This window comes from Pan troglodytes, chromosome 7 (genome assembly GCF_028858775.2).
Source record: "Pan troglodytes isolate AG18354 chromosome 7, NHGRI_mPanTro3-v2.0_pri, whole genome shotgun sequence".
Lineage (NCBI taxonomy): Eukaryota > Metazoa > Chordata > Mammalia > Primates > Hominidae > Pan > Pan troglodytes.
This window is the reverse complement of record NC_072405.2, coordinates 50,549,377-50,573,434: the sequence shown is the minus strand read 5'-3', so window position 1 is coordinate 50,573,434 and position 24,058 is coordinate 50,549,377. Positions and strand designations below refer to the sequence as shown.

Sequence of the window (24,058 nt, the reverse complement as noted above, 5' to 3'; positions counted from 1 at the left end):
GGGGACTCACCTGTCGGCAGGGACGCGGGGCAGGGGGCGGGCTCCCCGGGGCGGGGAAGGCGGGGCTGGGGCGGCCAAACCCGGGGCTATGACACCCCCCTGAAAACATTAAAATGCGGGAATCTTAACGCGGGCAGCGCGGCGCGACTTCCTCAAACACTTCCTGCTCTGACGTCACGGAGCACGTTGGCCGCGGCCGCTCTTAAAGAGGCCGCTCCCGGCGCGAGGCGGACCAGGTCCGGATGCTGCGAGTGCTGCGCCTGTCCCGGGACCCTCGACCGGGCGACTCCCCCGGGGCGGGGGTGGCGTGTGGTCTCTAGACAACTGAGGGAAAGTAGACAGACCGTGCTCACCGATTTAAAAGAACAGCCCTGAAATGACCCCCGTTACACCCTGTTCTCTTTTTTAGACAAGTTACTTCCACCTGGAGCGGTTTCTGGGCCCGGGTATGGGGATTTCTTCACCCGGCCCCCTAGGCTTTCACCTCGGTGGAATTTCCCGCGCCCCCGCTGGGATGATTTAGGGACTGTTGGCTAGAACTGCCCTTGCCTACCGCCCTACTGCGGGCGCTCCCCTGTCTGGGGGGTGCTTGGCTGGGTGTGGAGAAGGATCAATCACAGCTGACTCCTCAGAGGTGACAGCCCCTGCCCCCTTAAAAACAAGAAAAGACCTAGCAGTGTGAAGCCAAACTGCACCCCCAGCCCCGGTGACATGAGGAAACCGTGAGGCGCTCAGCCTGAGGTTCATCGTTCATCTCCTTCCTGCTTGGAATCAGAATGTCCTCACTGCTGAGTTTCTCCGTTTTATGGGATTACATTAGTGGACAAAGGAGGTGTGTGTGTGTGTGTGTGTGTGTGTGTGTGTGTGTGTTGCTATATTTTATTCAAGCAGAAAAAAACTACCAAAGGAACCTGAAGATGATAATAATAGCTCACATCTATAGAGTGCTTACACAGTGCAGGGCTCTGTTCTAAATCTCTGTACTTAGATTTCCTTATTCAATCCTCAGGGCAACCCTGTAAATTGGAAAATACTGCATCATCATCATCATTATTATTATTATCTCGCTCTGTCACCCAGGCTGGAGTGCAGTGGTGTGATCACAGCTCACTGCAGCCTCCAACTCCTGGGCTCAAGTGATTCTCCTGACTACAGGTGCGCGGCCACCATACCTGGTGGCGGGGTCTCACTCACTGTGTTGCCCAGGCTGGTCTCCAACTCCTGGGCTCAAGGGATCCACCCGCCTGGGCTTCCCAAAGTGTTGAGATTACAGGCTGTGAGCCACTGCACCTGGTCTGCATTATTATTATTTCCAAGGTACATAGCTGCTACGTAGATGAGCTGATACTCAAACCCTTCTTAATCCGTGGCTAAAAGTAGCATGTTAAGAAGTTCGGAAGGAGGCAAACTGGATTTTGAATCCAGATACTGCTGTTGACTACCTCTGAGGCACGGGGGCTGGTTACTTAAACACTCTGAGAACCTATTTCCTCTTTTAAAATTTAGGCAATATTAGGTTGAATTGCATTTAATTGTCATTTTTTGGAAATTGAAAACAGCCAAAACATCAGTGACAAAGATCAGCAGTTTCATCTGCTTCATTGTAATAGCAGGGGGACAGGCGGGCTCATAGAAAGTCATAGAAAGGAGGCCACCCCAGAGTTGTTGTGAGGGACAAATGAGGTATTGATAGCAGCAGTGCCTGACAGCCCTGGGGTTGAAGTTAACTCAGGGACAGATCTCAACCCAAACATAGGGGTCAATGGTGTCCAGGGCTGTGCTAGGCACGCTGGCTGCTCGGTTTCTCCCCTCTCCCCTCTTCCCTCTCCTTTCTCTTTTTCTTTCTCTCTCTCTCTCTTTTCCTTCCTTCCTTCCTTCCCCCTCCCCTCCCCTCCCCTCCCCTCCCCTCCCCTCCCCTCCCCTCCCCTTCCCTTCCCTTCCCTTCCCGGCTACTTGGTTTCTTTCTTTTCCTTCTTTTCTTTTCCTTCCTTCCTTCCTATCTCTCCTCCTTCCTTCCTTCTTTCCTTCTTTCCTTTCCTTTTCCTCCCCTCCCCTCCCCCCTTCCCCTCCCCTCCCCTCCCCCCTTCCCCTTCCCCTCCCCTCCCCTCGCTTCCCCTCCCCTTCCCAGCTGCTAGCTTTCTTTTTTTTCTTTCCTTTCTTTCTTTCTTCCTTTCCTTTCCTTTCCTTTCCTTTCCTTTCCTTTCCTTTCCTTTCCTTTTCTTTCTTTTTTCTTTCTTGACAGGGCCTTTCTCTATCGCCCACTTTGGAGTATAGTGGCAGGATCACGGCTCACTGCAGTCTTGACCTCCTGGGTTCAAGGGGTCCTCCCGCCTCAGCCTCCCCACTAGCTGGGATTACAGGCACGCGCCACCATGACCAGCTAATTTTTAAATTTTATTTTGTTGACATGGGGGGGTCTCACTATGTTACTCAGACTTGGCTCGAACTCCTGGCCTCAAAGCAATCCTCCCGCCTTGGCCTCCCTAAGTGCTGGGATTACAGGTGTGAACCACCGCTCCTGGCCTGGTATTTCTTGATTACTCCCAGCTAAATGGCAAGCTCAGCCTCAAGGCCAGAAGCAACAGGAACATGAGTAAATAGTTGTAACACACGTAGAATAGTGACTGCATTGTCTAAGTGCAATATAAGTGTTTGCTTAATAAGTAAATTTTTTAAATAAAATATTTATTGGCCAGGTGAGGTGGCTCATGCCTGTAATCCCAGCACTTTGGGAGGCCAAGGTAGGCAGATCACTTGAGGTCAGGAATTTGAGACCAGCCTGGCCAACATGGTGAAACCACGTCTCTACGAAAAATACAAAAATTAGCTAGGCGTGGTGGCAGGTGCCTATAATCCCAGCTACTTGGGAGGCTGAGGCAGGAGAATCACTTGAACCCAGGAGCTGGAGGTTGCAGTGAGTGGAGATCGCACCAGTGCACTACAACATGGGCAACAGAGCGAGACTCCATCTCAAAAAAAAAAAATTTGGCCGGGTGTGGTGGCTCACCCCTGTAATCCCAGCACTTTGGGAGGCCGAGGCAGGCAGATCACTTGAGGTCAGGAGTTCAAGACTAGCCTGGCCAACATAGTGAAACCCCGTCTCTACTAAAAATACAAAAATTAGGCCAGGCACAGTGGCTTACACCTGTAATGCCAGCACTTTGGGAGGCCAAGGCGGGCAGATCACGAGGTCAGGAGATCAAGACCATCCTGGCCAATATGGTGAAACGCCATCTCTACTAAAAATACAAAAAAATTAGCTGGGTGTGGTGGCATGTGCCTGTAATCCAAGCTACTCGGGAGGCTGAGGCAGGAGAATCGCTTTAACCCAGGAGGCAGAGGTTGCGGTGAGCCGAGATCGTGCCATTGCACTCCAGCCTGGGCGACAAGAGCAAAACTCCATCTAAAAAAAAAAAAAAAAATTATTGAGCACCTATATGTGCTGGGCACTGTGGAGAGTCTATTTCCAGTACAATGTCATAAAAGGTTTCTCTTTAATCCTGTCATCTCTGAAAAACACTGTCCCTGAGAAACTTACCAAGATGTCCGCTAATATGCCAAAAGTTTACTCTGCGCTCCTGTAATTTGAATCCTCATTTTGCTCAGCTCAAAATAACTTGGCTTTCAACTGAACATAAATCTCTCTGATAAGGTCACGTATTACTAGGCTTTTTTTTTCTTCAATTAATCATGGCCCAGGAAGGGGCCTCTGGGTTTTATCATATTCCAAGATATTTATTATCTTAAGCTCAATTTTCTATCCAGATAAGACATGTTTAGATATCTCTGCCTGCATCTGGTTTCTGTCCTGCTCTGGAGACATGAGCAGACTGTTTACAAAAGATATTTTCAGATTCAGCAGAAAAATGTCCCCTTTTCTTCCTGCTTTGAGGCTGAGTGTGCTTTTTAGCTGTGCTATAGGGAAATCAAGAAATACTGACCAGCCAGAGTGCCTAGCTCAGCCCAGGGCATTACTGACCCAGGGGATCCAAGCAATGGAATGAGATCTCATCAGAGGCACTTAGAATCTTACCGGGTTTTTAAGACCCACAGGGAGCCATGAAGTAAGGACAGACAAAGGCCAGGCAATATAAAATCACACACGGATTTGTTCTGCAGTAATTAGTACCACAGTACAGTACCGTTATAGGAAAGGGGTCCCGATCCAGACCCCAAGAGAGGGTTCTTGGATCTCGCGCAAGAAAGAATTCAGGGCGAGTCAGTAAAGTGAAAGCAAGTTTATTAAGAAAGTAGGGGCCAAGCATGGTGGCTCACGCCTGTAATCCCAGCACTTTGGGAGGCAGGTGGATCACGAGGTCAGGAGATGGAGACCATCCTGGCTAACACGGTGAAATCCCGTCTCTACTAAAAATACAAAAAATTAGCCAGGCATGGTGGCGGGCGCCTGTAGTCCCAGCTACTCAGGAGGCTGAGGCAGGAGAATGGTGTGAACCCAGGAGGTGGATGGATCTTGCAGTGAGCCAAGATCGCGCCAGTGTACTCCAACCTGGGTGACAGAGCGAGACTCCACCTCAAAAAAAAAACAAAAAAAAAACAAAAAACAAAACAAACAAAAAAAGAAGGTAAAGGAATAACAGAACGGCTACTCCTTAGACAGAGCAGCCCCCGAGGGCTGCTGGTTGCCCATTTTTATGTTTATTTATTTATGCTAAACAAGGGGTGGGTTATTCATGCCTCCCTTTTTTTAGACCAAATAGGGTAACTTCCTGATGTTGCCATGGCATTTGTAAACTGTCATGGTGCTGGTGGGAGTATAACAGTGAGGACGACCAGATGTCACTCTCGTGGCCATCTTGGTTTTGGTGGGTTAGATCCGGCTTCTTTACTGAAACCTGTTTTATCTGCAGGGTCTTTATGACCTATATCTTGTGCTGACCTCCTGTCTCGTTCTGTGACTTAGAATGCCTTAACCATCTGGGAATGCAGCCCAGTAGGTCTCAGCCTCATTTTACCCAGCTCCTATTCAAGATGGAGTTGCTCTGGTTCAAATGCTTCTGGCAGTACTAGTGATAAGGATAAGGTTTCTGAGCACTGTTAAATTTAAAATGAAATCTTGTTCACAGAGTAAGTCAAAGATAACTGTCTTCTTACTCAGTCTTTTATGTCATCCACTGATTAAATTCTGCTCTCTCACCTGATGGCAGTGAAGCAAAGCAGCACTGAGCTCCTCCAAGTAAAGAAAGAATTGTTTTCTGTACAACCTGGAGCTGAATCATAGAAGGAGAAGACAGCTTGAAAGATAAGAGGCCGTAAGGCAGACCACAGAGGACGGGGAGGATTTCCCCAGCACCCCAGCCCCCATAGTCAGCTCTGGTTCAGCGATTTCAGCAACTCTTTCATGACCCATCTGATTTTGTTTTATCCCAGCCCTGCAGAGAAAGGACTCTGCAGGTCAGGACTTGCTTCTTCAACAGACAAAAACTCCTCTGCCAGAAAAGTTGCAGAAACTAGTTTAGAAAGTCGGAGGATGTGAAGAAGTCTGCCTTTGTTCTGGGGACCTTGGTGGGAGATGAGGGTGGGCTGGTGGAGACGAGGGTGAGAATGAACCTTGCCGCAGACCCTTTGGGCTCCATGCAGAGCTGGCTGCAGAAGAGGAAGGAAAGGAAATTGGCCAGCTGCTGTCTCTGTGACTGGACCTGGGCCAATCAAGAAACTGAGAGGAGCAGGGCCAGCCAGGTTATTGTGCCTCAAACTTAGGCAGAAACAAGCAAAGGCAAGGATTTGGGGCTCTGAGTCACCCTCTCTGGAGGAACGAGAGCTTAGAGGAGGAAATCACTTTTTAAGCTCCCTTTACTTTTACACACACGTTTTTATTCCAGTAAATTCAAACTAAAGAGGAAGAAGTCATGAAAGGGCAGCTGCCACCTCAGGCCGTGGTGGTGGAGACAAAGGGTATGGGCCGGTGTAGACGTCTAAGAAACCAACAGGTATGCTTTTCGGCTTACCTTGGTTCTGAGCTCCTACTTTTGACCCATGGGCTGTGTTGCAGCTCAGCTGCCGGACTCCAGTCCTTCCTGGGCTCAGGCCTCTCTCTGCACTTCCCCTTGTCAGTGGTGCCTGGCCCTCCTACCTGCCTGTCCCAACTTTTCCTTTCTGCAGGAGTCTGCTGGTGACTATCCGGGAGGCCAGATCACTGTAGGAGACCAGAATATGCCACCCAAAATAGGCCTCTTTGGCATACAGATTATTCTGAGAAACAGCAACCGAAGAAGCAACTCCGAAAGCAGAATAAAAATGACCCTTTTGCCCGGGTGTGGTGGTGTGCACCTGTAGTCCCATCTATCCCAGAGGCTGAAGCAAGAGGATCACTTGAGTCTAGGAGTTCACAATCAGCGTGGGAAACATAACAAGAACCTATCTTTACTTAGAAAATAAAATGGGCTGGGCACGATGGCTCACGCCTGTAATCCCAACACTTTGGGAGGCCGAGTGGGGTGGATTACCTGAGGTCAGGGGTTTGAGACCAGCCTGACCAACATGGTGAAACCCCATCTCTACTAAAAATACAAAAATTAGCTGGGCGTGGTGGCAAACACCTGTAATCCCAGTTACTCGGGAGACTGAGGCGGGAGAATCACTTGAACTCGGGAGGCAGAGGTTGCAGTAAACAGAGATGGCGCCATTGCACTCCAGCCTGGGTGACAAGAGTAAAACTCCATCTCAAAAAAAAAAAAAATGTTTAAGGCCCGGCATGGTGGCTCACACCTGTAATCCCAGCACTTTGGGAGGCTGAGACAGGTGGATCACCTGAGGCCAGGAGTTCAAGACCAGCCTGACCAACATGGTGAAACCCTGTCTCTACTAAAAATACAAAAATTAGCTGGGCATGATGGTGGGCACCTGTAATCCCAGCTACTTGGGAGGCTGAGACAGGAGAGTCGCTTGAACTAGGGAGGCGGAGGCTGCAATGAGCTGAGATCGTGCTACTGCACTCCAGCCTGGGAGACAGAGTGAAACTCAAAAAGTTAAGTTAAATTAAATAATATTTTAAAAGCTACCCTTTTGTAAGGGAAATTTACATCTATAAAAACCATCTCTCTGCTGTTTTCTGTTAGCCTCAGCAACAACAAAAAACATCTCTTGCCAGGTGTAGTGGCTCATGCCTATAATCCCAGGACATTGGGAAGCCCAGGCAGGAGGATTGCTTGAGCCCAGGAGTTTGAGACCAGCCTGGGCAATATAGGGAGACCCCATCTCTACAAAAAAATCAAAATATTAGCTGGGTGTGGTGTCATGCCTGTAGTCCCAGCTACTGGGGAGGCTGAGGTAGGATGGTCACTTGAAATCAGGAGTTCGAGACCAGCAAGACCTTGTCTCTAATTAATTTTTAAAAATATAATTTTATAATTATAAAAAATAAAATAAAATTAATTTTAAAATAAAATATAATCATCTATGTATACTTAAATACCAAAAAAAAGGCCCAGCTGGGCGTAATGGCTCACACCTGTAATCCCAGTGCTTTGGGAGGCCAAGGCAGGTGGATCACCTGAGGTCAGGAGTTCGAAACCAGCCTGGCCAACATGGTGAAACCCCATCTCTACTAAAAATACAAAAATTATCCAGGCATAGTGGCAGGCGCCTGTAATCCAAGCTCCTCAGGAGGCTGAGGCAGGAGAATTGCTTGAACCCAGGAGGCAGAGGTTGCAGTGAGCCAAAATCGTGCCATTGCACTCCGGCCTGGGCAACAGGAATGAAACTCCATCTCAAAAAACAAACAAAAAAACGCGTCTCCATTTGTAAGTGTTTCTTTGTCCCTATACCAGGAAAAGAAGTGTGGCTCTAATGCACCAGAAACTCTAATCATTAGAGAAGACACCAACATAAATCTGCACTACAAACCTTAGCTTTGCTTACCAAGCTTTTTCTGGACACCACCCCATAACTGTCCACCCCAACACCGTTCTTGTTTTGTTTCAGCTGGAGATGGTATTTAAGCCCGAATTCTAAGCCATCCCTCTAGATTTTACTCATTTCTCTGGGTATCTCCTATGTATACCTGAAATATACATGTTGTTAAACTTCCTTTTGTCTTTCTCTTCTTAATCTGCCATTTCGTTATAGGAAGTCCCAGCCGGGAACACAGAAAGGATATGGAGAAAATTATTATTCTGCCCCTACAGTTTCGGTGACCCAGATGGGATCTCTGGGACACCCTGCCTGCTCTACAATTGGGATCCCTGGAAAAGTGACAGAATCTGGCAACAGGTAAGAATGTGGTGTCGGCCGGGTGTGGTGGCTCACACCTGTAATCCCAGCACTTTGGGAGGCCAAGGCAGGTGGATCACTTTAGCCCAGGAGTTTGGGACCAGCCTGGGCAAGATGGCAAGACCCCGTCTCTACTAAAAATACAAAAAATTAGCCAGGCATAGTGACTCACACCTGTAATCCCAGCACTTTGGGAGGACAAGGTAGGTGCATCACTTGAGCCCAGGAGTTTTAGACCACCCTGGGCAAGATGACAAGACCCTGTCTCTACTAAAAATACAAAAAATTAGCCGGGCGTCGTGGCTCATGCCTGTAATCTCAGCACTTTGGGAGGACAAGGCTGGTGGATCACTTGAGCCCAGGAGTTTGAGATCAGCCTGGCCAACATAGCAAGACCCTGTCTCTACTAAAAATACAAAAAATTTAGCCAGGCATGGTGGTGTTCGCCTGTAGTCCCAGCTACTCAGGAGGCTGAGGCAGGAGGATCACTTGAGCCCAGAAAATCGAGGATGCAGTGAGCCGTGATTACGCCACTGCACTCCAGCCTGGGCAATGAGCATGAGACCCTGTCTCAAAAAAATAAAAAAATAGGCCAGGCGTGGTGGCTCATGCCTGTAATCCCAGCACTTTGGGAGGCCGAGGTGGGCGGATCACGAGGTCAGGAGATCGAGACCATCCTGGCTAACACGGTGAAACCCCATCCCTACTAAAAATAAAAAAAAATTAGCCTGGTGTGGTGGCGGGTGCCTGTAGTCCCAGCTACTCAGGAGGCTGAGGCAGGAGAATGGCGTGAACCCAGGAGGCGGAGCTTGCAGTGAGCCAAGATTGCGCCGTTGTACTCCAGCCTGGGCCACAGAGTGAGACTCTGTCTCAAAAAAAAAAAAATAATAAATAAATAAATAAATAAATAAATAAATAAAAGAATGTGGTAGTTAGCTCTCCTGGATCTGTGTGATGTCAGTCAGGGGAGGAAGGTACAAGTTTCTCTTTTGTGCCTTCTATTTCTTTTCTTTTCTTTTTTTTAAATAAAGTGGTCATCTTTTATTTATTTATTTTTTATTATTATACTTTAAGTTTTAGGGTACATGTGCACATTGTGCAGGTTAGTTACATACGTATACATGTGCCATGCTGGTGCGCTGCACCCACTAACTCGTCATCTAGCATTAGGTATATCTCCCAGTGCTATCCCTCCCCCCTCCCACCTTCTATTTCAAATTCACATTAGCAGGAGAAATCATTTGTAAGAATTAATTTTTTTGGACAGTGACTCTGGTGAAATGTGGTTTGGGGTAACCATTGGTTATTGATCCTTTCACTCCCAGGGACAGCTATTGTTTTCCTGTTTGTCTCCTTTTGTGTCCTAAAAACGTAGCGTGACTATCCGCCTGCTGAGGCGCCCAGATTATCCAGGCTGCCTGTGAAGGCAACCAACTGCCAGGTAAGGGACACCCCAGAATACGGCCAGCCAACCACCAGGTCAGGGACACCCCGGAATATAACCAGACAGAAAGAGAAGTGTGGGCTGCATCCCATCTGTGACCAGTGTCTGTCAACCTACAATCATCAAAACGGTCAGAATCTAGTTCAAAGAGAGGTCATCAGCACAAAGTTGAGGACTGCAGCCCGGGACACACTTCCAAGTTGCCTTGGGGACTGCTCCAGACAACAAAAGAGAGGCTCAAGTTTTTAAAGGAAAAAATAACAAATCAGGAGAAGGAGAATTACAAAAGTTGTTTGTCAGGAATTCACATTGGTTTACAGAAATAACCTCGGTTATTTTTATGAATAACATTGGTGATTGGCTGTGCATTCTTGAACTACAGGGTGTATGGCATTTTATGGCTACTTGGTGACAGTTAATCTAGAGCCCCCACAGTGAGTGGCTGCTAGAGGTAATTATTTCACTCAAGGGGGAGAGGGACATGACTGGTGTTACATTTTAAATGCCTTTCTGGGTCTCATAATTTAAAGGGGCTTGCATTCCTCAAATGAAATATATTTCTTGGAAGAGGAGGTGAATAGGGTCTCACTGTCACCCAGGCTGGAGTGCAGTTGCGTGATCATGGCTCACTGCAGCCTCAACCTCCTCAGGCTTAAGCAATCCTCCCATCTCAGCCTCCTGAGTAACTGGGACTACAGGTGTACACCAGCACATCCAGCTAATATTTGTATTTTTTTGTAGAGGCGGGGTCTCACCATGTTGCCCAGGCTGGTCTCAAACCCCTGAGCTCAAATGATCCACCTGCCCCAGCCTCCCAAAGTGCTGGGATTACAGATGTAGGCCATAACAACTAGCCAGATGAAATGATTTTTCTTTTTCTCATATCCTACCAACCACTGCCAGCTCTTGGGGTGTTTTCTAAGACTTTCTTCCCTTGGCTGTCTATGGGAGTGGCTCCCATAGTCTATGGAAAGGGCTGTATCTTTGCACCCTGTTTGGAGAGGCATCTCATTTCTGTGGCTAAGCCATAAAAGGCTCATTGGTTTTAAGTCCTAAGAGGTTTATGGCTTTGGTCTTCAGTCATTTGCTAAGTATACATTTTCTGTAAAAGAAAAAGGAAAAAAACTATTCAAATAGGAGTTCAATATTGCCAAGAATACTTAGTGTTTGTCCCAGGAGAATTTGATAATAAGATATTTGAAAGGATTTTTTTTTTTTTTTTTTTGAGACAGAGTCTTGCTCTGTCACCCAGGCTGGAGTGCAGTGGTGCATCTCGGCTCACTGCAACCTCTGCCTCCCAGAGTCAAGCGATTCCCCTGCCTCAGCCTCCCAAGTAGCTGGGATTACAGACACGTGCCACCATGCTAGGCTAATTTTTGTATTTTAAGTAGGGTTTAAAACGGAGTTTCACCATGTTGGTCAGGCTGGTCTCAAACTCCTGACCTCCTGATCCGCCCGCCTCAGCCTCCCAAAGTGCTGGGATTATAGGCATGAGCCACTGCGCCCGGCCTTGAAAGGCTCTTTTTTAAAGGAGCTCTATGGTCAGAAGTTGGCCTGACTAGAAGCCAATATTCAGACCCTAGTAGGAGTTACTGTTTTAAGTCCTCTCTGTTCTGTCAAGCTGATCCTGCAGCTCCCGTGGGAATGTCTCCATCGCCTGAAACTCCCTTCCTGAAGCCCCACTGTCTATGTGCTCAACCAACTCTGTCACTTCCCTATGGTTGGCACAGTCTTTCTGAGGATAATATGGGACTTTACTGGCTTCTTTGGGGAACTTGAGATCTCCCGACTCTGGCTCCTCTACAACCTCTTCCTTCCCGTTGCTCCTGTTTCTCCTTCCTTCTCTCATCTTCTCTCCACTTCTCTCTCTCTCTTTTCTCTCTCTTTTTTTTGGTTTTTTTTTTTTTTGAGACGGAGTCTTACTCTGTTGCCCAGGCTGGAGTGCAGTGGCACAATCTCAGCTCACTGCAACCTCCGCCTCTGGGGTTCAAGCAATTCTCCTGCCTCAGCCTCCCGAGTAGCTGAAATTACAGACTTCTGCCACTATGCCTGGCTAATTTTTTGTATTTTCGAAGAGACAGGGTTTCACCATGTTGTTCAGGCTGGTCTTGAGCTCCTAAGCTCAGGCAATCCACCCACCTTGGCCTCCCAAAGCACTAAGATTACAGGTGTGAGCCACTGAGCCCGGCCAATTAAACTCTTACTTTATTGCAATGCCATGCTCTTCATTTGTGCAGCAGGCAGGAAGAACCTGTCAGGCAGTTATAAAAATAGGATAAAAGTATATAAATGAGCTTTTAACAATGATTATGGTTTATCACATGTCTACTAAAAATGGTTTCCCAAATCTCTTTGGTAACCTATACTCAGGGTTTTGCTAAGTTAAGTTAAATTAAATGATAAATATTTACTGCATACCTAGATATTTTCCAAATATAATAAAACATGGAAGCATTAATTGCTGAATATATGTCTGTCTACTCTTGGCTTCATAGTACAAGAGACTCCAGATGTTTGAGTGTGTTAGTAAACATATCCCATGCCACATTGAAAAACTGTGCTACAGGCTGGGCACAGTAGCTCATGCCTGTAATCCCAGCACTTTGGGAGGCCAAGGGGAGCAGATCACCTGAGGTCGGGAGTTTGAGACCAGCCTGACCAACCTGGAGAAACCCTGTCTCTACTAAAAATACAAAGTTAGTCAGACATGGTGGTGCATGCCTTTAATTCCAGCTACTCAGGAGGCTGAGGCAGGAGAATCGCTTGAACCCGAGAGGCAGAGGTTGTGGTGAACCGAGATAGCGCCATTGCATTCCAGCCTGGGCAAGGAGAGTGAAACTCCATCTCGGAAAAAAAAAAGAAAGAAAGAAAGAAAGAAAGAAAGAAAGAAAGAAAGAAAGAAAGAAAGAAAGACAAACTGCTATGACAAAATATATGTTTCTAAAAATTATAAAATGGTATATTCATAGATTTGCCTGTCTACAGAATGCTAGTGTGACAGTTCATGATTGCTTAATTTCTAGTGAAAACTAGAAATTTCTTAATGATTGCTTAGTTTCTAGTGAAAACCAGAAAGTGTAAAGAACAAAACTTGTATGCAAGGGAAATAGGATACAGGATTTCTGTAAGATAAGGTATGAAGCAGCTGGGCACGGTGGCTCAAGTCTGTAATTCCAGCACTTTGGGAGGCTGAGGCGGGCGGATCACCAGGTCAGGAGATCTAGACCATCCTGGCCAACATGGTGAAACCCCGTCTCTACTAAAAATACAAAAAATTAGCCGGGCATGGTGGTGGGCGCCTGTAGTTCCAGCTACTCGGGAGGCTGAGGCAGGAGAATGGCGTGAACCCAGGAGGCGGAGGTTGCAGTGAACAGAGATCGCGCCACTGCACTCCATCCAGCCTGGGCGACAGAGTGAGACTCCGTCTCAAAAAAAAAAAAAAGAAAGAAAGACAAAAACTGAATGGAGCTAGGCATGGTGGCACATGCCTGTAGTCCCAGCTACTCAAGAGGCCAAGGCAAGAGTATTGCTTGAGCCCAGGAGTTCAAGACCAGCTGGGGCAACATAGCAAGACTGTCTCAAAACAAAAATAAAACAGAAAAAACCCTGAATAGATTTAGAAAGTTAGAGAGAGAGAATCTTGTGTGATTAAGTTGGCTAAAATTGAATCAATTTATTATAAGGATCTCAAAAATGAGCCTTAATATCAAAAGTACAATCCAAAACTAGAGTTTCATCTTCTTTCTTAAAATTACAAAGTTTTATTGGAGTATTGGACTTCTCTTGATAAAATACTATGGAAGATTTTTCTTTACCATCTATGTAATCTGTGTAGGAAATCTAGAATTTGCTGAGGTGGAAAAAAATCTGCGTCTTATCAGAATAATTTCCTGTGTTTCATGTTGTCTTTTTCAGGTGTTTGATTACTTAAGAAGACTCAGTCTTCTCTGTTAAAAGAGCTAAGCTAAAAAAAAAAAAAAGAAAACTGTATACCTTTCTGTAATTACCTCTGAAATCTTCCAGCGCTTTGGTTAAATGGATAACTGAGTAATGTTTTACAGTGATCTGTGATCCTGTTTAATCAAAAAATTTAGTCTTTTGACTTTTAAAAAAAAAATTGTCCTTTAAAAATTTTTTTTTAGAGATAAGGTCTCCTCCTATGCTGCCCAGGCTGATGTCGAACTCCTGGGCTCAAGTGATCCTCCTGCCTTGGCCTCCCAAAGTGCTGGGATTATAGGCATGAGCCACTGAGCCCAGCCGTCTTTTGGCGTTTTTGACAACTTTGAAAAATCAAACTCTACATGAAGTGTTTTTGACCTTGAGCTAACTTTGGAATTTTCCTGAAGGCCCCTAAAAAGTCACAAAGGACTTGTCTTTCTTCTTTTTTATTTATTATTAATTTTTTTTTTTGAGATGGAGTCTCGCTCTGTTGCCAGGCTGGAGTGCAGTGGCGTGATCTTGGCTCACTGTTACCTCCACCTCCGGGTTCAAGAGATTCTCCTGCCTCAGCCTCCCAAGTAGCTGGGACTACAGGCACGTGCCACCACACCCAGCTAATTTTTGTATTTTTAGTAGAGATGGGGTTTCACCATGTTGGCCAAGATGGTCTCAATTGGTTGACCTCGTGATCTGCCTGCCTCGGCCTCCCAAAGTGCTGGGATTATAGGCATAAGCCACTGCACCCGGCCTTGTCTTTCTTCTTATAAAAACAAACTTGTTAAATTAATTTGGTATGTTAAATTACATGGGAAGCATTGTTAAAAAAGAAGTGATGCTAAAGCTTCTTTATGTCATATTTGTATGTATTTATGTGTTCCAGAAATTGCATGAAGTTATAATGTTGTCAGTTATAATTCTAGTTATTATCTTAAAATGTATGTGACAGAAGTAACTGAATTTTTTTCTCAATTGTATTACAGTTAATTCTCATCCTTTAACCATGGCCATTTGAAGTCTTTTGTCATCCACAGTTAATTGTTTTATTTTGATGCATTCCTAAAAGCTTTTGCAAACAACTATAATATGAACCACCATGCTTATGTGGTTTCTTTGCATGGCTGCTGTGCTGATGAGTAAGAAAAGTCATTTCCTGGTAGGCCCAGGAACCTCAAGAAAGTGCATTTGTATTTAAGGAGATTCATGGAGAAAATGGACAAGTACACATTCCTGATGACTTTAAGATCATACCGTTCAACTTCCAGAACACTAATAGAAAAACTGACTCATTCATGAAATTGCTAACCAAAGATCAAGCAGAACAAGAATTAATTACATCAGACTAGATGACCCAATGAAGATGATTTAAATTATTTTTAATTATTATTATTTTTTTGAGATGCAGTTTTGCTCTTGTTGCCCAGGTTGGAGTGCAATGGCACAATCTTGGCTCACTGCCACCTCCGCCTCTTGGGTTCAAGTGATTCTCCTGCCTCAGCCACCTGAGTAGCTTGGATTACAGGCGCATGCCACCACCCACAGCTATTTTTTTTTTTTTTTTTTTTTTGTATTTTTGGTAGAGACGGGGTTTCACTATGTTGGCCAGGCTGGTCTCAAACTTCTCACCTCAGGCTATCCACCTGCCTCAGCCTCCCAAACTGCTGGGATTACAGGCATGAGCCACCACGCCCGACTGATGATTACAATTCTTATGACTTCTTGTTTTAGGACATTTCTGGGTCTTTAATGGCTTTTCTCTTTTTTTCTTAAGCTAACTAAAATTTACAGCAATCAGGTAAATTATACCTTCGTAAACAGAATTGAAACATTTATCCTTTTTTCTCTACCTGATCCCTGTAGAATTCAGAAACTCTTACTGGCTATTCTTATTTTCATGACTACTCATGACTATATAGTTATTTTCTTTTTCTTTTTTTTTTTTTTTGAGATGGAGTTTCACTCTTGTCACCCAGGCTGGAGTGCAATGGTGCAATCTCGGCTCACTGCAACCTCCACCTCCCGGGTTCAAGCGATTCTCCTGCCTCAGCCTCCCAAATACCTGGGATTACAGGTGCCCGCCACCACTCCTGGCTAATTTTTTTGTATTTTTAGTAGAGATGGGGTTTCACTCTGTTGGCCAGGCTGGTCTTGAACTCATGACCTCGTGATCCACCCGCCTCGGCCTCCCAAAGTGCTGGGATTACAGGTGTGAGTCACCATGCTTGGCACTATATAGTTATTTTCATAAATTCAGTAAGAATCTAGTCTCCTTATAACAGGGACACAATTGAAAACCTTGATTATATTGCTAAGACGTTGACTGGAAGGAATATCAAATATGAAAATGAACATATAATCCGATATGATCAGACAGTTTTAAGGAACTAAGGTTGACTTTATGGAGCCAAAAAGCCAACCTCGTACTTTGCTTATGTGGTTTCTTTATGTGGTTGCCTTACAGATGAGTAAGAAAGGTCACTTCCTGGCAGACCTCAGGTATATTGGGGACATCAAGAAAAGAATAATTCATCAAAGTCTATAGATATTGCAGGCAAAGTTGAAACAAGCCAGACAAGTTCTCTTTGTATTCTTGAGAGACTTGGAAAGTCTAACCTGAGATTCCTTATTAAAAGTTCCAGCAAAACAGACTTAAAAAGAGCCTATATGATTTTTTTTAAATTAAAAAGTAAACTTTAATGTCGAAAATGCGAACTTGGGGAAGACAGAAAAGATCACAAACAAGGCTGTCACGTCACAGTTGGAAGGTTGCATAGCGGCCAGGCAGAGGCACTCCTCACTTCCCAGATGGGGCGACGGCTGGGCAGTGGCACTCCTCACTTCCCAGATGGGGTGGCCGGGCAGAGGTGCTCCTCACTTCCCAGACGGTGGGGGGGCTGGGCAGCGGCACTCTTCACTTGCCAGACAGGGCGGCAGCTGGGCAGACGCGCTCCTTACATCCCAGACAGGGCGGTGGCCAGGCAGAGGCACTCCTCACTTGCCAGACGGTGGGCAGCCGGGCAGAGATGCTCCTCACTTCCCAGACAGGGCGGCAGCTGGGCAGAGGCGCTCCTCACTTCCCAGACAGTGGGCAGCTGGGCAGAGGTGCTCCTCACTTCCCAGACAGGGCAGAAGTCGGGCAGAGGTGCTCCTCACTTCCCAGACAGGGCAGAAGCCGGGGAGAGGCGCTCCTCACTTCCCAGACAGTGGGCAGCCGGGCAGAGGCACTCCTCACTTCCCAGACTGTGGGGCGGCCGGGCAGAGGGGCACCTCACTTCCCAGACGGGGTAGCCGGGCAGAGGCGCTCCTTACTTCCCAGACAGTTGGGCGGCTGGGCAGAGGCGCTCCTCACTTCCCAGACGGTGGGAAGCTGGGCAGTGGTGCTCCTGACATCCCAGATGGGGAGGCCGGGCAGAGGCCCTCATCACTTCCCAGACAGGCTGGCCGGGCAGAGGTGCTCCTCACTTCCCAGTCAGTTGGGCAGCCGGGGAGAGGCGCTTCTCACTTCCCAGACAGTGGGCAGCTGGGCAGAGGCGCTCCTCACTTCCCAGACAGTTGGCGGCCGGGCAGAGGGGCTCCTCACTTCCCAGATGGTTGGCAGCTGGGCAGAGGCACTCCTCACATCCCAGATGGTGGGCAGCTGGGCAGAGGTGCTCCTCACTTCCCAGACGGTGGGCGGCCAGGCAGAGGCACTCCTCACTTCCCAGACAGTTGGCAGCCGGGCAGAGGTGATCCTCACTTCCCAGACGGGGCAGCGGCTGGGCAGAGGTGCTCCTCACTTCCCAGATGGGGCAGTGGCCAAGAGCCTATATGATTAATCACTACTCTTGTTGCACTTAATCAGGGCAAGTATAAAGAGACTAGACTTATTTTGCAAATTAGTCTTTACTGTGACTATCTTTGGTAGAAATGGAGGTGACAGAGAGAAATATTATGTTTTAGTAAAAAAACTATCATGCACCTGTAAAAAGTAAAGTAGAGGTTCCTCTTCAAAGACTTTCCTCCCCGTCTGATTAGGAACAAATAGTAACTTCTCTTAGAAGCAAAATTTATTCAAAGACCTGTGCTAACATTCTTAAATATCTGCTAGCCGTAATAAAGAAATCAATGTACTTTATGTTGTTAGCTCCCACAATTTAGCCTAAATATTTGCCCTGGCATGCTTATACTGGTCCAAGAAAGCATTAGGTCATAGCCTGTTCTTCTTCCTTATTTGAAGGTGTTTTTACCTTTCTCAGCATTCCACGTTACCTCCTCCTTCCTTTGTTCTCCTCTGCCTTTGCCTCTTTTAAAAAGTTCTGAGTTGCTAGAATACAGAATGTGAGGTCCTGTTGCAGCCAGTAGGGTGGATGCGTCAGGTTATAAATGACCCTGACTCCTTTGTTCGGTGTACTCTCATGGCAAAACTGCTGGCGAGTGTACCCTTTCTGCAGGAAGTATACAAATGGCCTTGCTGAGTAAATTAAATTTATGTTCAAGTGCTATTTCTTTACAGCACCAGGGAACAAGCATTTCAAACACACCTGTGACTAGATTCTAGTTCTGTTCATTGTCTTTGAAGTTTTGTTATTTACCTGCAAACTGGACTGGATCCCCAATCCTAGTTTCCTCCAATATCTGGTTATGACTCTCCAAACTAACATTCCAATTTTTTTCCAACCCTTCTGACTTGGAATCACTAAGAACAAACTGCTCTTTTCATGAAGCTGCAAAAACTGAAGCTGCTTGACTTGATATTAACTTCAGAGTGTCGATGAAGAGTCAGACTCTTTGATTGATGATCCAATCAAACATTTGATTGATGTCAAATGTATTCATCATCAATCAAATACATTTGAGAAATACATTGGTTTGGTCCAGAAAGACAAGACAACTCAAAGCAGGGGCTTTCAGGCTATAGGTAAATTGAAACATTTTCTGGTTGAAAATTGGTTGAATTTGTCTAAGACCTGCGATAATAGAAAGGAAATGTTCAGGTTAGGATAAAAGATTGTGGAGACCAAGGTTCTTTTGAAGTCTTATAGTGGCTGCCCTTAGAGACAATAGATGATAAATTTTCCTATTCAGATCTTTAAAAGGTGCTAGACTCTTCGTTAATCTCTTCAGGATTGGAAGGGCCTGGAAGAAAAAGATCTAGCTTTGTTAATAGAGATTCTTTACAGATACAAATTTTCCCCCACAAAGGACAGCTTTGCAGGGCCATTTCAAAATATGGCAAAGAAACATGTTTTGGGTTAAAATACTTTAACTTTCTTCTTTGTCATGTTAGGCTAGAGTCAGATTGGAAAGTACGTCACAATACATAGGGTTAAATAAAACCCATCTGATGAGAATTTATGGTTTGTAGAGGAATGACCCCTTTGTACTTTTTAAGGTATGATGATTCATTTGGAATTTCCTTTTGTATGAGGAATGAGGAAGAGATTCAGCACTATTTCTTTTCCCCAGTGGGCTAGCTTATTATTCCAGACATTTATTTAAAAATCTATCTTGGCTGGGTGCAGTGGCTCACGCCTGTAATCCCAGCACATTTGGAGGCCAGCGCAGGAGGATTGCTTGAGCTCAGGAGTTCAAGACCAGCCTCATCAACCTAGTGAGACTTGGTCTTTACCAAAAATTTAAAAAATTAGCTGGGTGTGGTGGCACGCACCTGTAGTCCCAGCTATTAGTGAGGTGGTGTTGCTCATCTGGGGTAATGCCTGAGGTTCATTGCCTCACACCAAGGAAAAAGAGGATGCAGACACACGCAGGAGTGAGCTTAAGAGCAGAGGTTTAATAGGCAAAAGAAAGAGAATAGCTGGCTCTCCTACACAGAGAGAGGGACTCCTGAGTGGGTCATCCGGTTCTGTGGTGGAATGCATGGGTTTTATAGAGGAGCTTGAGGACGCAGTGTCTGATTTACATAGGGCACAAGACCTTGGTCAGACCAGGTGTGCCGTTTGCATAGTGCGAAGAAGCTGGCCATCCCACCCTAATCTTTTATTATGCAGATGGGGTCTCTACCTGGCCAGTGCCATGTCACCTGCTCTTTTACTGCATATGTGGGGACAAAGAAAAGGGAAGATGGAGCCTCCATGTTGAACATGCCTGGCCTCCAGGTAGCCTTTTCCTATTGGCGCAGCAGCCAGCATTCACTTATGAGAGCTTCCAGCTTGCTTATCTATGTCTGCAGCTTGATTTTACAGGCTCTCAGTCTGCCTTATGCCCCTTGGATGAATTCTTTCCTCTGAAGAGGCAAGAAATGAGGTTGCTGCAGACCTGTATGGATTTGTCACTGCTAACAATCTCTCCATTTGTTACTTTTCTTTTCTTTTTTTTTTTTTTTTTTTTGAGATGGAGTCTTGCTCTATTGCCTAGGCTGGAGTGCAGTGACACAATCTCAGCTCACGGCAACCTCTGCCCCAGGTTCAAGCGATTCTCCTGTCTCACCCTCCCTAGTAGCTGGGATTACAGGTGTCTGCCACCATGCCCGGCTAATTTTTGTATTTTTAGTAGATGTAGAAAGTAAAAAGTTTCCTCTTCAAAGTTTTCCTTCTTGTTAAAGAATAAATCATAAGTGTTACGAAAAATAGTTTATTTTAAAGACTAACTTTCTTCAAGCCTCCTTGCTTTGTGCTAATAACTCTTTGTTAAACCCTATCCTATGTAACTGTTGGACATGCTCACAGGCACGTTCCAGCTCACAGCCTATCCCCCTTCCTTATATGGAAATGTTATTGCTTCCTTAAACCTTCTGTAAGCAACTTCTTTGTTCTTCCCTGCACTAACCTATTGAGGAAAGTTTTAGGCTATTAGCAAATCGGGTATCAGTTTAAGATTGTGAGGTCCTGCTCCAGCCAATGGATGCAGGATACAGTAGTAGAGACGACCCAAATGCTTAAGGGATAACTATGTCTGCTTTTCCTTTGTTCAAGTGTGCTCTTGCCATTGTTCCATCTGTGAGTGAGCACCCTTTCTGCAGAAAGTAAAGATGGCCTTGCTGAGAGATCTTTTGTCTCTGTGGTTTCTTTTCTTCATGGCACTGATGATCTATTTCTAACAGTTTTGGTATTTCTAGCAGTAGAGGTGGGGTTTCACCATGTTGGCCAGGCTGGTCTCGAGCTCCTGACCTCAAGTGATCTGCCCACCTTGGCCCCCCAAAGTGCTGGGCAAAGTGCTGGGATTACAGGTGTGAGCTACTGCGCACAGCCCTCCATTTGTTTCTCTAGGAACTATTTTAATTACTATAACTTCATAATATGTTTTTTTGTTTGTTTGCGAGACAGGGTCTCACTCTGTTGCCCAGGCTGGAGTACAGTGGTGTGATCATAGCTCACTGCAGCCTTGATCCTCCAGGTTCTAGCAATCCTTCTGCCTCAGCCTCCTGAATAGCTGGAATTACAGACACACACCACTGAAACCACCTTTACAAAAAGTATATCAGTGGGAAAATGATGGCAGTGGGAAAGATCTGATCTTGCCAAGCCCCATCACCACCGTTCCCTGCCCCCACCTCCTCACCCCTCCCGGCCCTGTCTTTGGCCTTCTGGCTGCCCTTAATTATTCCTGGGCTTAGGCCAAGATAACTTTGGGAGACATTTAGTTTATAGTTTAAACGATAGTAGCCCTTCCCCAAACTCAACTGCCTTTATAATCCTAATGAGGGAGCACCAGGCTAGGAGAATAGAAGATCCTGAATTCTGCTAGGGTGTAGATGTAAATGATTGGCAGCCATTATTCTGAAGGTCACAAAATATGCAACTTCCCCCAATTACCCCTGCAGATAACATCACTAACATAGAACCAATGATTGGCCTTTTGAGATGTCTTTTCAGGTTTTTTTGTATGTGTGATACCGATGGCTCCACCTGGATCCACCAACTGCTCCCGTGGCCCCACCCAGAAGTGACTCAGTGCCCAGGAGGACTATTTCCCACACCCCTGTGATTGCATTACCAACCAACCAGCAGCAAGCAATCATTACCTAGTCACCCCAACCCCTTTCCCCAAACTACCTTTGAAAAACCCTAGCCCCCAAATGCCCTAGGAGACTTATTTGAGTAATAAAAACAAACAAACAAACAAACGAACAAACAAAAACCTCCAGTTTTTCATTCGGCCAGCTCTATGTGAATTAAACTCTTTCTCCACTGCAATTCCCCTGCCTTGATAAATCGGCTGTATCTGGGCAGTGGACAAGAATTCACTGGGCAGTTACACCACCACACCCAGCTGAATTTTTTTTTTTATTTTTAGTGAAGACGAGGTTTCACTGTGTTGCTCAAGCTGGTCTCGAACTCCTGAGCTCAAGTGATCCTCCTACCTCCACCTCCCAAAGTGCCAGGATGACAGGTGTGAGCTACCGTGCCCGTCCCATAATGTCTTAACATCTGGAGAATAATACATGTTTTCTTTAATCCTCAAAATAATTCAGTGAGTAAAATCCTTCTTCCATGATTGCAAATGAGGAAATGGAACAGCGGTGAAGCAACTTGTCCCTGGCCACAGGGACGTTAAGTGCAACCCTGAGATCTGCACTAGCCTCTGCATTTCTCTCCAGGGCCTTTTTGAATGCATGGCCTTCTAGTAGAGCTTTGTAGGTTCTCATGTCATCCTAAGACTCAGAAAGTCCATCAGGTTTCCCCTGGTAGAATCAAAAGTCTTGTAATTTATTGGTCTTGTTAGTCTTAGTCCCAGTTAATAAAAAAATCATATTATATATATGTATACACACACACACACACACACACACACACACACACATATACATGCATATATAAAATATAGGGATATTTTGTCTTTTTTTTTTGAAACAGGGGCCTGCTCTGTCGCCCAGGCTGGAGTGCAGTGGCACAAACACAGCGGACTGCAGCCTTGACCTCCCAGGCTCATGCAACCCTCCCACCTCGGCCTCTCGAGAAACTGGGACCACAGGCACGTGCCATCATACCTGGCCAATTTTTCAATTTTTTTGTAGAGATGGGGTCCCCTGTATTGCTCAGGCTGGTCTCAAACTCCTGGGCTCAAGTGATCCTCCTGTCTTGGTTTCCCAAAGTGCTGGGATTGCAGGTGTGAGCTACTGCACCCGGCCCAATAAAAAAATCTTGTTCTGTGAAAGAAATGTTTAATAAAAGTTGTATTGTCAAATTTTTATAAAGTGAATCCCTTTTCAAATGAACCAGTGTAAAAGAATGCTTGAAAGAACTTCCAGTGAAGCAGAGTCCTTTTGCAATTGTAAAATTTGCACCTTTGTTTATCTGTTTTGTGATGCAAATTTGGAGGGGATATTTGTTTTTTTTTTTTTTTTTTGGTAGAGCCTCTGTTGCCAGGCTGGAGTACAGTGGCACGATCTCAGCTCACTGTAACCTCCGCCTCCTGGGTTCAATTGATTTCTGCTTCAGCCTCCCAAATGGCTGGGACTACAGGTGCCTGTCACCACACCTGGCCACTTTTTGTATTCTCAGTAGAGACAGGGTTTCACCATGTTGGCCAGGCTGGCCTCGAACTCCTGACCTCATGATCCGCCTGCCTTGGCCTCCCAAAGTGCTGGGATTACAGACATGAGCCACTGCAGCCGGCTATTTGGGTCTCTTAAAAAAAGGCATACCCACCCAATTAAAGTCAAATTGCATTATGGAAAATGTTTGTGAAAATCAAAGCTCTCTGTAAAAAGAGCAGTAACATTGGGCTCTAAGGTAAAGATCAATGCTTCCTGGAAAACATCTACCTTTCTACATCACCAGCAATTGATATGCACTGTACAGCTGCTTGGCAAAAATGGCCAGAACAACAAATGGTAGTATCAATACTCTAAGACAGGGGTCTCCAAACCAAGAGCCGAAGACAGGTCCCGGTCTGTGGCCCGTTAGGAATCAGGCTGTACACCAGGAGGTGAGTGGTGGGCAAGCGAGCATTACCACCTATATTAGTCCGTTTTCACACTGCTGTAAAGTGTGAGATATACCTGAGACAGTAATTTATAAATGAAGGAGGTTTAATTGATTCACAGTTCCACATAGCTGGGGAGGCCTCGGGAAACTTACTGGTGGAAGGAGAAGAAGACACTTTCTTTTTTTTTCTTTTTCCGAGACGGAGTCTCGCTCTGTGGCCCAGGCTGGAGTGTGGCGGTGAGATCTCAGCTCACTACAACCTCCGCCTCCCAGGTTCAAGCAATTCTTCTGCCTCAGCCTCCTGAGTAGCTGGGATTAGAGGCGCCCACTACTGTGCCCAGCTAATTTTTGTATTTTTAGTAGAGACAGGGTTTCACCACGTTGGCCAGGCTGGTCCTGAGCTCCTGACCTTGTGATCCACCCGCCTTAGCCTCCCAAAGTGCTGAGATTATAGGTGTGAGCCACTGCACCCAGCGCAGGCACTTTCTTCACAAGGCAGCAGGAAAGATAGAGAAAAGCCCAGAGGAAATTGTCACTTATAAAACAATCAGATCTCACGAGAACTCCCTCACTATCATGGGAA

General features: G+C 45.9%; 1 protein-coding gene, 1 long non-coding RNA gene and 1 pseudogene across 15 annotated transcripts in view; 2 read left to right on the top strand and 1 right to left on the bottom strand.

Annotated features, from left to right (window-relative positions):
• IKBKB (inhibitor of nuclear factor kappa B kinase subunit beta) overlaps positions 1-450 on the bottom strand; it is a 61,079-nt gene extending 60,629 nt beyond the window's left edge. For 10 of the 14 annotated variants that reach the window (XR_010159240.1, XR_010159243.1, XR_010159242.1 and 7 more), the window contains exon 1: positions 11-377. The gene's annotated coding sequence lies outside the window, so the exon portion shown is untranslated. Of the gene's footprint in view, positions 1-10 lie in introns of all 14 variants that reach the window. The other 4 variants (XM_024345145.3, XM_016959413.4, XM_063816311.1 and 1 more) reach the window with 4 other exon arrangements.
• On the top strand, positions 431-16,265 carry LOC101059788 (uncharacterized). The gene is made up of 3 exons (XR_001720159.3): positions 431-832; positions 8,086-8,229; positions 16,071-16,265. It is a non-coding gene; the product is annotated as an uncharacterized LOC101059788 (long non-coding RNA).
• Positions 16,266-16,414: 149 nt separating this feature from the next.
• LOC129135606 (uncharacterized) lies at positions 16,415-17,424 on the top strand (annotated as a pseudogene).
• Positions 17,425-24,058: the final 6,634 nt, after the last annotated feature.